The 15,326-nt window shown below is 37.4% G+C and overlaps 1 long non-coding RNA gene across 1 annotated transcript; it reads left to right on the forward strand.

Annotated features, from left to right (window-relative positions):
- The first annotated feature begins 2,711 nt into the window (after nucleotides 1-2,711).
- On the forward strand, nucleotides 2,712-14,483 carry LOC141288905 (uncharacterized). The gene is made up of 5 exons (XR_012339768.1): nucleotides 2,712-2,824; nucleotides 7,489-7,564; nucleotides 7,669-7,740; nucleotides 12,694-12,750; nucleotides 13,164-14,483. It is a non-coding gene; the product is annotated as an uncharacterized lncRNA (long non-coding RNA).
- Nucleotides 14,484-15,326: the final 843 nt, after the last annotated feature.

Genomic DNA, 15,326 nt, shown 5'->3' on the forward strand with positions numbered 1-15,326 from the left:
TATGCACTTTGTTTCATGTGGTGACAATCTGATATGAAATGAGACGACCAAGGTCATATTTAATTTTTAAAGGAATAATTTATTTCAAATTTTATAAACGTAATTTCCACTCCATGTTGTTCCAAAACTGTATGACTTTTTTTTTTCTCAGATCATTCATTTAAATGCTTATGTATTATTTGGTTAGTGCTCTTTTCTGTAAAATGAAAGCAATTATTATTTTTTACCAAATCTCTTATCTGTTATTCTAAGAAAAAGGTATATGAAATTGAATTTCTGAATCTCACAATTCTATCACAAAAATCTTGCTACTCTGGTATTATATAGCACAGCTGCGGAAAACGCTCACAATTCTGACTTTTCCTCTTAGAATTGCAAGTGTATATCTCATAATTCAGACTTAAGTAAAGTAATTATGATCTTTTTATCTCACATTTCAGAATTTTTTTTTTTGGTCAATTCTCAGAATAATATATATATATATATACACACACATTTTGACTCGCAATTGTCTTTTTATCTCACAATTTGTGACTTTCTCACAATTCAGACTTTTTTTTCTTGCAATTACAGTATGAGTTTACATCTCACAGTTTGGACTCCTCAGAATTGCGAGTCAAATCTGACTTTGTGTCTTGCAATTTTGAGAAAAACCAATTACCTATAACAAGAGTAAACAAGCTTCCATGCAATATTCCAGGTATTCTCGAGTCATGCTTTCATAGTATGAGCAAAGAGCAGTGTGAACCTTCAAAATGTGTTCTTTCCTCCTACAAAAGAAAGTTATACAGGTTTAGAACAGCGTGAGGGTGAGTATATGATCATAAAATTTCATTTAAATGCCTCTTTACTGTGATATTGAGTCATGCACTGTCATTTTATCTATAGATATGAAGTTATGTCTTTTTTCCTGTTTTTTTTTCCCCTCTAGTGTGTGCAGAACATGTCACTTCCTCTTTGATGTGCTTTTCTTGGATTTGTTTTTATGTCTCAAAAATGGTTGATCAGGGAATCATTACTGTTGTCATTAACTAAAACTATTATTTTGGCAATTAAAATTGATTTTGAAAACCAATAAGCATAAACTAAAATGAAGTACTATAGTTACTAAAAGTAAAATATAATAAACTGAAATAACTAATTTGACAAAAGCATGTGACGAATACTAAAACTTTTGATATCAAAAGTTGAGGTCAAAAGAATACACCTTGCAGACTCTGCAAAATGATTATTTTACCAAAATAAGAGGGATCATACAAAATGCATGTTGTTAATTTTTTTTTTAGTACTGGCCTGAATTATATATTTCACATTAAGGATGTTTACATATAGAGAAAATAATAGTTGAATTTATAAAAATTGACCCTGTTCAAAAGTTTACATACACTTGATTCTTAATACTTTGTTACCTGAAAGATCCACAGCTGTTTTTTTGTTTACTGATAGTTGTTCATGAGTCCCTTGTTTGACCTAAACATTTAAACTGCCCACTGTTCTTCAGAAAAATCCTTCAGGTCCCATAAATTATTTTTTTTTTTTTTCAGCATTTTTGTGTATTTGAACCCTTTCCAACAATGACTATGATTTTGAGATCCATCTTTTCACAACTAAGGGACTCATATGCAATTATTACAAAAAGTTTAAACACTCTGATGCTCCAGAAGGAAACATGATGCATTAGGAGCTAGGGGTGAAAACTTTTGAACAGAATGGAGATGTTTACATTTTTCTTATTTTGCCTAAATATATTTTTTTCAAATAAGACTGCCCTTCAGAAGCTACAGAAGATACTTGCATGTTTTTCAGAAGACAAAAATTAAGTTTATCCTGATGTTTTCACCCCCTGGATCTTAATGCATTGTTTTTCCTTTTGAAGCATCAGTGAGCTTTTGAATCATCTGTAATAGTAGTTTTTCTTCAGAAAAATCCTTCAGGTTCCATAAATTCTCACATTTCAGCATTTTTGTTTATTTAAACCCTTTCCAACATTGACTATGATTTTGAGATCCATCTTTTCACACTGAGGACAACTGAGGGACTCATATGCAACTATTACCGAGGGTTCAAACACTCTGATGTTCCAGAAGGAAACATGATGCATTAGGAGCTAGGGGTGAAAACTTGTGAACAGAGTGGAGATTTTTACATTTTTCTTATTTTTGCCTAAATATTATATTTTCATTTAATACTGCCCTTCAGAAGCTACAGAAGATACTTGCATGTTTTTCAGAAGATAAAAATTAAGTTCATCCTGATCGTCAAATTCCAAAAGTTTTCACCCCTAGCTCCTAATGAATCATGTTTTCTTCTGGAGCATCAGTGAGCTTTTGAATCGTCTGAAATAGTTGCATATGAGTCCCTCAGTTGTTGTGTGAAAAGATGGATCTCAAAATCGTACAGTTGATAAAATATTCATTGAAACGATCTAAAATATTCATTTAACATCATTACAGTTTATTAATCCTGTGACTTTATTTGAACATTTTACTTAGACATATTGATGTGAATAATGAATAGACCACTTGATGTCATTAAATATCGCCAGGAATGTGGTCACCTGCTATGTATGTACGCATTTTACTGTTCAACTGTTTTCAACCCTTCAGCTTTCTCTGCCTCACCCTCATCATCTTCCTCATTACACTCATCAGTAGTGAGTGTTCGTGACTGGACTGGTGGGTGTGTACACTTGTCTGTGAAATTATGAATGGGCTGTGGGATGTGAGTGTGTGTGAGAGAGAGAAAGGGAGGGATGGAGAGACACTGCATCGTGAAACAAGAATTCACTCACTAGCTGCTCACCTTCACAGACAGACACGAGAAGGTAAGCCTTCATCTATTTCTGTTTTATCATCTTTCCATTATAACGAGACGATTAACAGTATGTTCTTACTGTATTTGTGTAACGCGCTCCTGTCTTCAACATCAGTATGTGTGTGTTACACTGGTGTATTTGTATGCAGCAGTGGTTTCAGAATCACTGAAGGGCAAATTGACTCAAACAGCTCCCTATTCTGATGATTTGTGTTTAGTACCACAGGCTAAAATGGACAAAATGTGTTTGTGGCATGAAAATCAGAGCCCAGGTTCTAATGTCATGATGTTAGACAGCAAATACTTGCTCTTTAGGGTTTATGAAAGAAGATAATGTCTATTTCTGTCCTCCCCACTGAATGTTTTCTTTTAATAATTTATTGCGAACAACAAATGCAGGTGTTGGTGTGTTATTAAATATGTACTGCAGGTCTGACTCACAGAAATATCATCACAGCGTGAGAATATGACTGACATGACATGCCTGGAACTGATGTTAAAGGGATAGTTCACCAAAAAAATGAAAATTGCATTTTTTTTTCATCCTCATGCTGTTCCAAACCTGTGAAAGGAAAAATTAAAAAATTTGGTAAGCAAACATTTGACTGTAGCCATTAACTATAGGATTTCTTTTTTCGTATTATAGAAGTCAATGGCTACCGTCAAATGTTCTTGTGTTTAACCGAGATGTTTGATGCTTATATAAAGTGTACTTAAATGTTACAATAAGATGCTTTACTATGGTAATACTATGGTATCTTTTGGTGTACTTTCTAACATCATGCCAACTTCAATGCCCTGACCTGATCAAAAGCTCACACACAACTTTGGATTGGCATTTTAATGAGTCTTTAAAGAGTTAACTCAGATTTAAGTTTTTTGACCTTCAGAAAGATGGTAGTCTCTTTCTCTCAGCATTATTAAATCCTCATTTAAATTACTGAACGGCTGATAGGTTTTACATTAGCAGTCTTAATCGAAGCGTAGTGTGCTGTCACATCTCACCTCACCCTTGTTTCATGTCTAAATCACTTCATTGGTTTTAAGCCTCTTTTTTCAGCCTGTCTCTCTTGGTTTGTGTAGAACTGAATTGCTAGATTTAAAGTCAAGTGAGATTATTAGTGTTTAGATTAGTGTTATTATTGCTCTCATTTGAGGTTTGAGTAAGGGATTGATTAAAAACCCCACAGTAAAACAGGCAACATAATCTATTAGACCAATGCTTCTCAAAGGCCTTAAGTGTCCAACACAATATTATTAAGGATCCCCATACATGAAATGCTATTTCAGAAATGCAAGAGCTGTGTTCTCTAATTAAAAAGTCTGTGTATATATTATAATATAAAATATAATGTATACACTACCAGTCAAAAGATTTTTAATGTTTTTTTTTAAAGAAGTCTTCTCACCAAGCCTGCATTTATTTGATCCAAAGTACAGCAAAAATTAAAAAATGTAAATATTTGTACTATTTAAAATAACTGTTTTGTATTTAACTTTTATATTTTAAAATGTAACTTATTTCTGTGATCAAAACTAATTTTTTCAGCATCGTTATTCCAGTTACTTATTGCTTACAAAAGATTTCTGTTTTAGATTAATGCTGTTCTTCTGAACTTTCTATTAAAATTAAAATAATCTCAGCTGTCTTCAACTTTTTTTGTTGTTGTTGTTGCAGCAAATCATAATATTAGAATGATTTCTGAAGAATCATGTGCCTGGAGTAATGATGCTAAAAAATCTGATTTGATATCACAGGAATAAATTACATTATAAAATATATTTAAATAGAAAAGATATTTTAAATTACTTTAATTTTATTAATTAATTATTAATTTATTATTAATATTTTCACTGTATTACGTACTTTGGATCAAATAAATGATAACTTAAAATAAATAGCATGTTTTTTAAGCGCTTAAGCACTTGACTGGTATTGTATAATATAAATATATAATATATAAATTATGTAATTTTATAATTATACATTTCAATTTTACATGTAACTGAAATGCATTTTATGTAATATCACATAAATTACATGTTTATGTAATTATATAAAATAAATTATGCACTATTATAAGATTCCAATTTTTATTGACTATTTTAAGCATGTTGGATTATTTTATTATATAATTTATGTAATCAATAAATTTGCATATTAATATGTTATCATAATACAATTAAATAAAATATAAATGTATTTTCTGTAATTTATGCAATGTTATATAAGAAATACATTTTAAAGTTACATATTTTGAAATTTAGATGACTATAATTTTATTATAGTTTAGAATCTAGAAAATCGCATATAGGGAAAATAACTATTTGATCCCCTGCTGATTTTGTATGTTTACCCACTGACAAAGAAATTATCAATCTATATTTTAATGGTAGGTTTATTTGAACAGTGAGAGACAATAATAACAACAAAACAATAAAGAAAATGCATTTCAAAAAAGTTATCAATTGATTTGCATTTTAATGAGTGAAGTATTTGACCCCTTCACAAAACATGACTTGGTGGCAAAACCCTTGTTGGCAATCACAGGGGTCAGATGTTTCTTGTAGTTGGCCACCAGGTTTGCACACATCTCAGGAGGGATTTTGTCCCACTCCTCTTTGCAGATCCTCTCCAAGTCTTTAAGGTTTTGATACTGATGTTTGACAACTCAAACCTTCAGCTTCCAGCACAGATTTTCTATGGGATTAAGGTCTGGAGACTGGCTAGGCCACTCCAGGACCCTTAATGTGATCTTCTTGAGCCACTTCTCTGTTGTTAAGCCGTGTGTTTTGGGTCATTATCATGCTGGAATACCCATCCACAACCCTTTTTCACTGTCCTGGAAGGAGGTTCTCACCCAGAATTTGACGGTATATGGCCCCATCCATTGTCATGTTGATGAGGTGTAGTTGTCCTGTCCCCTTAACAGAAAAACACTCCATGTTTGACGGTGGGGATGGTGATCTTGGGGTCATAAGCAGCATTCCTCCTCCTCCAAACATGGTGAGTTGAGCTGATTCCAAAGAGCTTGATTTTGGTCTCATCTGACCACAACACTTTCACCCAGTTCTCCTCTGAATCATTCAGATGTTCACTGGCAAACTTCAGACGGGCCTGTACATGTGCTTTCTCGAGCAGGGGAATCTTGCGGGCGCTGCAGGATTTCAGTCCTTCATGGCGTAGTGTGTTACCAATTGTTTTCTTGGTGACTATGGTCCCAACTGCCTTGAGATCATTGACAATATCCTCCCGTGTAGTTCTGGGCTGATTCCTCACCGTTCTCATGATCATTGAAACTCCACGAGGTGGAGCAAGGTGGCACCAACTGTTGTCACCTTCTCTCCAAGCTGCTTGGCGATGGTCTTGTAGCCCATTCCAGCCTTGTGTAGATCTACAATCTTGTCCCTGACATCCTTGGACAGCTCTGTGGTCTTGGCCATGGTGGAGAGTTTGGAATCTGATTGATTAATTGCTTCTGTGAACAGGTGTCTTTTTATACAGGTAACAAGCTAAGATTAGGAGTACTCCCTTTAATAGAGTGCTCCTAATATCAGTTTGTGACCTGTGTAATAGACAGTGGGTAAACGTACAAAATCAGCAGGGGATCAAATAATTATTTTCCCCACTGTACATATATGCAATTGTAAGACTAGACATTTTTAAAGTTAGATTAGTAATAACTGATTATAATAATATTATAGAATTTGTAGTATTTTTAAAAATATAACATATTTTTACATTTCACTCACTTTAGACTTGGGGTATAAAGCAACCACTCAAAATATCCAAACAGCACTCTGGAAACTATCTTGAACACCCTAGAAACCACAAACCTCTTGCAGCTTTCCCACCAAGTTTTTTTTGTCCTAGAGAGCTAAAAGCACAATGTTGTACATGGCTCACAGAACAATGTTAGAAGCATGGAGATCACTCATTTGTAATCATTCAGATATCCACTCATCTGAGTGTGTGCGTGTCGCTGTGTCGCAGTCTCTCTAGCTCAGAAACGTCACCTTTAGTGTTGTTGACTCACTGGTGTGGATGAATCGATAGGAAGTGTGTCTTCCTCCTCTCGAGCCACAGAGCTCTTCACAGTGACACCAGAACATCGAGAGTTCAACCTCTCTTACACGCATTGCTTTCACTTGAGCTCCTCACACGCACACTTTCAACAGTGTGATAATCGCTGCTCAACAGGCAGTGGATTGTTGGGTTTAATGAATAGCTGACTTGACAATTACTATTCTATCAGCATTAATTCACTCTTGTGGCTTTCTGCTATTAATTGTTGGCATATAATGTAAAAAGTAGGTATTAAGCTGAATGTCAGAGCTGCTTTTTTCCATGCAGTCATTTATACTGTCACTGTCAACTGAAGATCAAGTCAAAAATGATTGTGGTGTTGTTTTTGGTCATTTCTCAATAATCATTAGATTGCGTTGTTGTGTGTGTTTTGAATCTACAGCTTGATTATCAAACTAATCTTTTAAATATCATAAGACATGATTGGGAGATTTTATGCAAGTATTTGCTAGTACTTGTATCGACTGTTGATTGTTTCTCTTCGACACTGATTAGTGTGCTGTAGTGCCCTCTAGCGTTAAAATGACACACTTCAGCTCCATGTACTGTGTATAATAACTTTTCATTTTCTTTTTTTAATCATCAAGGCAGTTACTCTGATAGATCAGATTGTGTTTGAGGAGACACTCAGTCTGAGCTCACGGCTAAATCATGGATCAGAAGGTGAGTGAAATCTGCTGAGCTGGTGGAAAATAGCTCTTTTGCTGATGTGTTCATTTAACTGTGCTGAATTTCTATTCATGTGTGTGTGGGGTGTATTTTTGCAGTCCACTTCACCCCAGAGACACGCAGTGAAAAGCAGGTCGAAGTCTACAGAGGAAGTCCAGCAAGCTAAAAAGGTGGAGGCAACCTCTCTGTCAAATATACATTTCTTTGTTGGTGTAGTTACGTCAATATAAATATACATGTACTTTCCTTTAGCAGAGTTTTTATTTGTTTATTTTACAAAGTCTAGTCTAGTTAAAGTGCCACTATTATGGATTATGAAAGAGTCTCCAACAACAAGTTGACATGCATGCAAAGTCAAAAAACACATTATTTGTCTTATAATATGCATTTATTTTTACCTTATTTGCTCAATGTCTCCCAAATGATTAGTTCAATGATTTATTTCCTCGTTTGCCTAACACTACTCTGTGGTAATTGGTCCAAAGACCCAGTTTGTTGTCACTGGTCTAATGCATGCAGCACAGTTTTCCCAGGTTCAAGTTCCTTTTATAACAGCTACCTAAATAATACACATTTTGTTTGATACCTCAGACATTTAAAGGAAATGTTTTGGTTACGTTATGTAACCCTCATTCCCTGAAGGAGGGGATGGAGATGTTACATCAACACTGACATTAGGTCTCACTAGGGAGCCTCAATTACCCCCTATGTAGATACAGGTATATAAGATGTCAATATGCATCCACTCATTCAGGTTTGTGCTGAGGAGCCAAAAAAGCACCCCAGCATTCAGCACTGTTCAAGGTTGTGCCCTTTCACGAAGAATGTAAAATCTCTACTCCCTCATTAAGGGAACGAGAAGTCAGTCCCTTTTAGTATGTCACAGTTGACATTACATCAACACTGATGTTTGAGGTCCTTATGGAAAGTACCACAACCAGAACTGTTACATGCAAATTGATGGTGCTGCCAGACAAGCATGCCAGGACAGATGCACCTCAATCCATAATCTGTCATATAGGATTACCAAAGAAGAATTTTTGGGCACCTAGTTGAGTACAAGAGATGACTAATGGCATACAACATGAGTACTGGATCCAGCATCAGACTCCTCCGCTGAGTTTAGAATCTCGTGAAGCTATGTGTCGCTCAGCCCGCAGCTCTGCAGACGTCTGTTAGAGACCCAAGAAGCAGACACACTCTGAGTGGATTGAGCTCTCTCCCCCAGGGGTCACAACAGGTGTCTAATGTACCAAGGCAGTGGCATTCACTTGCCAGTGGGCCAACCTCTGTTTGAAGACAGCCTTTCCCTTCTGCTAACCTCAAAAGCAAACAAAGAGTGGGTTTGGGTGTGTTCCACTTAAATGCACAAAGCATGAATGTGACACAGCAACACAACGGCTGGCTCTGCATCCTCCAGGGGCAGCGGTTGTAGGTTCACCACCTGGTCCCGAAAGGGAGTAGTGGGAACTTTGGGTGCATAACCAGGGTGTCTCAGGTGAGAGTCAGCCAGCCCAAACTCAAGGCATGATTCGTTGACCGAAAATGCCTGCAGGTCCTCAATTTGATGGATGTGAGCACGACCAGGAGCACTGTCTTAAACAACAGGAAGTTAAACTCAACTGAGTCAAGTGGCTCAAATGGGGCTCACTGTAGTTCTGCAAAGACCACAGAGAGAACCCAAGAGGGCATGAGGTGTGATCTTGGGGAATTTAATCTCCTCGCACCTTTCAGGAAACTGATGATCAGGTCATGCTTTCCCAAGCATCTTCTATCCACTGAATCATAATGCGCTGCAATGATGGTGGAGTACACTTTCAAAGTGGAAAGTGGAAAAGGCGGCGACACCCCGGGGTAACATCCATCTGGTGCGTTGCAGCCAGTGCTGAAGCTGTCTTCTGCAGCAGTTTGAGCTGTTTAACTGTGGCTACGGATGTTGTATGCATTGTTTTAGAGGAACCGCTGTTTTTTCCCCAGAACAAATTCAGGCAGTTCAGCACTGACTCGCACAACAGATTTTGTGGGTACCCTCCGCAACTTTTGTGAAGATGCAGGGAGACAGGGATAGCCCTAAGGGGAGGAGCCTGTACTGATATACCCGACCATTAAAAACAAACTGATTAAACGGACTGTGTCGTGGTAAAATTGAGACGTGAAAGTTCCTGTCCTTTGGGTTGATTGCTGCAAACCAATCCTGGTGCTAAATGCACAAAAGAGCGTGCTTCTGCCTCATCATCTTGAACAGAAGCCTGTGAAGGGACCTATTCAGTACTCACAGATCCAGGATTGTTCATAACCCAACACTTTTCTTGGGCATGATGAAATGAGGGCTGTAAAGCCCCCAAATTCATATTAGCTGGAGTTTCACTCCCCGTCAGATCCTCACAATTCTGACCCAGAGATAAAGGAAACGGCTCTTTTGGTGAGAATGTGGGTGCTGCCGCCGGGTAGGCAGAGGCGTTATGGGCATTCTTGGTGGTATACGCCCTAGTCTGCCCCTGTCCCAAGATGCTACTGGTCCCAGAAAAAGAGCCAGACCTTAGCCGTTTGGTAGCAGGAGTGCAAGTGAACTTAGCCCGGTTAAGCTAGAGATGGCATTCCTGGACTACCATAGTAGACAATCACCTCTGTGAGGGGCCGCAGCGTGAACTTTGTCACCTGGAAAGAGAAAATGGTTGCAGTGCGCAGCTCCTGTATCAACCCTGGGTCAGAAGTAACCTTTTAGAGATTTTTCAGCACCTTGGCCTGACGATCCTGTGGGATAGTGTGCAGGGCAGAGGCAGCCCGGCCTGCAGCATTGTAAGCTTTGCCAGGGCTGACAGCTTGCAAGAAAGGCACTGGGGGAGAACATGGCTGAGAATCATGTACAGAGCCTAGATACCAGTCATCCAGCTTGGAGCTCTCGGGAAAATGGAGGTGAATTCACTTGCAGTCCGAGGCTCTTGGTGGCTCAGAAGAGCATTGTCATCAACTCAGCTTTCGAGACTGACTGAGCCGCCACCGTTTCCAGGGGCTGCTCAGCAGACTTTCCAGCATCAGAAGGAAAAAAAACTATCCGCTGATGCTGTGACACATTATCCTCGTCAGGAGCTCTTAATGAGATACCGGGTCTGCGACTTGACTGATGGACTGGCACCTTTATCAGGGAGTTTGGCGGTGCAACGCTGTGAGGAGCAGGACATCTGTGGCGGAATATTCCTGACAATGATTCTCAGGTCACCCTTGTCTCTAACCAATGTAGACACATGGTCTTTATGACCACAGGGACCATACTGGTTAGTATCCAAGGGAAGTCTCATAACAAATGAGAGCAGTGACCTCAGCATAGCCATGGATGTGCACTCAGTTGCTTATGACCCAGACATGAGAGAACACGATCGTGCCCATCATCTGAGGTAAGCAAACTACCACACCAAGAGAAACACTGTTGGAAAGGCACCTTAAAAGAAATTCACAAAAAATATAATTACAAGCACTTCATACATTTCAAAGGCTTTTATCGACAATTACATTACATTTATGCAAAGAGTCAGTATTTGCAGTGTTGGCCCTTCTTTTTCAGGACCTCTGCAATTCGACTGGGCATGCTCTCAATCAACTTCTGGGCCAAATCCTGACTGATAGCAACCCATTCTTTCATAATCACTTCTTGGAGTTTGTCAGAATTAGTGGGTTTTTGTTTGTCCACCCGCCTCTTGAGGATTGACCACAAGTTCTCAATGGGATTAAGATCTGGGGAGTTTCCATGGACCCAAAATTTCAAAGTTTTGGTCCCCGAGCCACTTAGTTATCACTTTTGCCTTATGGCACGGTGCTCCATCATGCTGGAAAATGCATTGTTCTTCACCAAACTGTTGTTGGATTGTTGGAAGAAGTTGCTGTTGGAGGGTGTTTTGGTACCATTCTTTATTCATGGCTGTGTTTTTGGGCAAAATTGTGAGTGAGCCCACTCCCTTGGATAAGCAACCCCACACATGAATGGTCTCAGGATGCTTTACTGTTGGCATGACACAGGACTGATGGTAGCACTCACCTTTTCTTCTCCGGACAAGCCTTTTTCCAGATGCCCCAAACAATCGGAAAGAGGCTTCATCGGAGAATATGACTTTGCCACAGTCCTCAGCAGTCTATTCACCATACATTTAGCAGAAGATCAATCTGTCCCTGATATTTTTTTTGGAGAGAGGTGGCTTCTTTGCTGCCCTTCTTGACACCAGGCCTTCTTCCTAAAGTCTTGGCCTCACTGTGAGTGCAGATGCGCTCACACCTGCCTGCTGCCATTCCTGAGCAAGCCCTGCACTGGTGGCACTCCGATCCCGCAGCTGAATCCTCTTTAGGAGACGATCCTGGCGCTTGCTGGACTTTCTTGGACGCCCTGAAGCCTTCTTAACAAGAATTGAACCTCTTTCCTTGAAGTTCTTGATGATCCTATAAACTGTTGATTTAGGTGCAATCTTAGTAGCCACAATATCCTTGCCTGTGAAGCCATTTTTATGCAACGCAATGATGGCTGCACACATTTCTTTGCAGGTCACCATGGTTAACAATGGAAGAACAATGATTTCAAGCATCACCCTCCTTTTAACATGTCAAGTCTGCCATTCTAACCCAATCAGCCTGACATAATGATCTCCAGCCTTGTGCTCGTCAACATTCTCACCTGAGTTAACAAGACGATTACTGAAATGATCTCAGCAGGTCCTTTAATGACAGCAATGAAATGCAGTGGAAAGTTTTTTTTTCGGGATTAAGTTAATTTTCATGGCAAAGAAGGACTATGCAATTCATCTGATCACTCTTCATAACATTCTGGAGTATATGCAAATTGCTATTATTAAAAACTTAAGCAGCAACTTTTCTAATTTCCAATATTTATGTAATTCTCAAAACATTTGGCCATGACTGTACATTTCTTGTATTGTTCAGAGGTGATTATGGCCTCTAATGTTAGTGTTGACGTAACTTTCAATGTGACTGATTGAAAGGGAACTCTATTGCTCCCTTGAATGCTGAGGATTATTAACATCACAGTGCTGTAACAATAATGCATGGTAATGTAGGACTACTATACAATGCATTGTCCAAACATTATTTGAGTGAATAACTGTTTTATTTAATGTTAGGCCTTCCACATCCCCCAGAAATCTTTGCCTGGAGGGTCAGAGCTGGAAAAGGTGAAGGTGAGTGTTGAACTTTAGATTTGCCACAACTGAATATTCCTATAATAAAAAAAATGGATATAATCAAATTATAATATATTTTGACAAATATTTATATAAACAAATAATAAATTTTAAAGTACCGTTTTTCCTATTAACATTAAATAAAGTAAATGCTTCTAAATGGCCCATTTACTTCCCATTATAAATGCCTTTTGCCTTTTATTTAAAAAAAAATGTATAAAAATGATTATCTGTGGTAACTGGTAATTTCTAGCAAATTAGGGCTGTAAGATCTATTTTATGTGCTTTTTTTATTAAAGGCAATTTCATTAGATTGGTTTCTTGGTCTACCATGAACTAGCTATGAAATATTTTCTATAGAACAGAAGAGTTTATGAACAAGCTTATCTCTTGGGTTCTGTATGTTTTAGGAGGGACCAGAAGAAAATGTGACTCCAGCATCATCTACAGAAGAACTGAAGTGATACTGCAATTAATCTGTGTTTCCCACACACACATAAAGATGAATGCTTGGTTTTTCTAAAGAAGGGTTGGGTATAGTACAGATAAAGATTAGCTCTTAATTTTGTTGGATGATTTTCAGTGCAGCTCAAAACACGCAGAATCATGAAACCTGTCAACCTGCAGCCCATTCAGTCTGTCTGCGCTGTACCTATGTACACTGACATGCTGTTTATAAAAACTCAATGATTTCACTATGAACATCAGAGCATGTTTACAAAAGAAGCTCAAGCAAAATTAAATCATCAGTCAATGCACATAAATATAAAAAATTATGGGCTCAAAGAAATTCGAATTTGGAGCTTTTAGGCTATACTGTAGCTTTGAGCTCATCTGCAGTTTACGGTACATGCATTTTATGCAGCTTTTTCTTGGGTAATTGAGCAAAAATACTGATGGCTTTTCTTTTTCAGGTCCACATATAAATTGGTCCACAAATGCTCTCTAGAAATTATATCTCCTACCTTTACATTTATCAGTATACTAACTTTTGTCAGTATCGTTTGTTAAATTAATAGTATTTATGCTGTTTTTTTTATTACCTTATCATAACTGGACAGGACAATTTCTGCACAACCAGCAGGTGGTGTTATTGTGTAAATTTTAGTGGTCATTTTAATATTTTGGTAGTCTAAAATCATAAATCTACAGAGCCCCTAAAGGGATGCGGTGATGGAAAAATTATATTTCACAATCAGTGCTTTTGCATTTTGCATCACATTTTTTTTTTTTTAACCAGCATATACTTTTAGGGTCTCTGTAGAAATCCACAGATATTAGAATTAATCTTTTTTTTCAGTTTAGTTGTTAAATGCAAATTTGTCCTTTTTTTATAGCACATTCTTTACTAAAAACTCTTATGCAGGCTTGTTTCTACAGTCTAATGGGGTTTTTGACATACTTTTTTTTTTCTTATGTATTTGTGCCCCTGTAAGTCATATGGTGTCAAATTCTCATTCGTTGACTTATTTATTGGCATCAGCTGAATCACAGAGCTGACATAATGTATCATACTGAGTCAGCTGAAGATGTTGTGTAAGTGTTAAATGCCATAAGTTAAACAGTTTGTGCTAATAAAGTTTTAACCGCTCATCATGCTAAAGTTCAGTGATGAAGGGAGTGAATTTGAGAATACAGGAGTTGCTCTCAGCTGTAAACAAGTTACGTGAAACCTGTGTAGCCTGTTTGGTGCAAGCAATTTCTGACCAAAGTAAAATTAAACTACCATCAACAAGTGTTAAAATGAGGTGTGTTTTAATTAACAGTTCAGCCAAAAATGAACATTTGCTGAAATTTACTTCCCCTCAGGTCATTCAGGATATAGATGAGTTTGTTTCTTCATCAAATTTGGGTAAATGTAGCATTAATGTGCATCACTTGCTCACCAATAGATCCTCTGTGGTGAATGGGTGCTGTCAGAATTAAAGTCCGAACAGCTGATAAAAACATCACAATAATCCGCACCACTCTAGTCCATAAATAAATGTCTTGTGAAGTAAAAACATGCATTTAAGGTTTTATTTTATTTTATTTTTTTAACTTTGAACTGGGTATTTTGACTAGGACCAATGTGGCTTGAAGTTAAAGTGATTTAATGATGGATTCATTTCTTACAAACATACATGTTTTTGCTTAACAAGTGGTGTGGGTTACTTGTGGATTATTGTGATGTTTTTAGCAGCTGTTTGGACTCTAATTCTGATGGCACCCATTCACTACAGAGAATCCATTGGTGAGCAAGTGGTGTAACTACATTTCTCCAAATCTTTTCAAGTTATGAAATTAACTCATGTACATCTTGGATGGCCTGAGGGTGAATATGTTTTTTATTTTTTATTTCTTTTGTCTTTATATTTCAAATTTATTTTTTGATGATCTGTTCCTTTATGATACTGCTTTTAAGCAGCCTGTTTGTGTTTCTAAGACACAACATTAATAGCTAGCTGTTCAGTTCTGTTTTGTACACAGATTTAATTAACTAATTTCTCATGAACTGCATTTTTTTGGGAAGTGAATTCAGTTCTTAAATACGCTTGCCACTTTTGTAAATAACCAAACTGTGTGTATAGGGA

The sequence above is a fragment of the Garra rufa genome, chromosome 16 (genome assembly GCF_049309525.1).
Source record: "Garra rufa chromosome 16, GarRuf1.0, whole genome shotgun sequence".
Lineage (NCBI taxonomy): Eukaryota > Metazoa > Chordata > Actinopteri > Cypriniformes > Cyprinidae > Garra > Garra rufa.